Here is a 356-nt window from a genome sequence, read left to right as displayed (position 1 = left end):
ATTTCAGAGTCTGTGTCTCCCTCTCTCTCTGACCCTCCCCTGCTCACGCTGTCTCTCTCTCTCTCCTAGAAATAAATAAAAATATTTAAAAAAAAATAGAAATTATCGGTGTAAAACTTAAGGAAATATTGTTCATAAGAGACCCCGAAATACGGAAAGGCCTCTATATATCCTTTCGCTTAAGTATATTATGGCAACATAATTTGATATTGTTCATCTAAAAAGAACAGTACCTTTATTTGTCCAAAATTCAACACATTTTTATTGAGCAACTACCATACGGTGTTGCCTGTACAGGAGTAAAACAACAAACAAGCCAAAACAAAGGCCCTGCCAACAGAGGCTTATATCTTAGT

The sequence above is a fragment of the Crocuta crocuta genome, unplaced genomic scaffold (genome assembly GCF_008692635.1).
Source record: "Crocuta crocuta isolate KB4526 unplaced genomic scaffold, BGI_CrCroc_1.0 scaffold610, whole genome shotgun sequence".
Taxonomy (NCBI): domain Eukaryota; kingdom Metazoa; phylum Chordata; class Mammalia; order Carnivora; family Hyaenidae; genus Crocuta; species Crocuta crocuta.
This window is presented reverse-complemented; position numbering follows the sequence as displayed.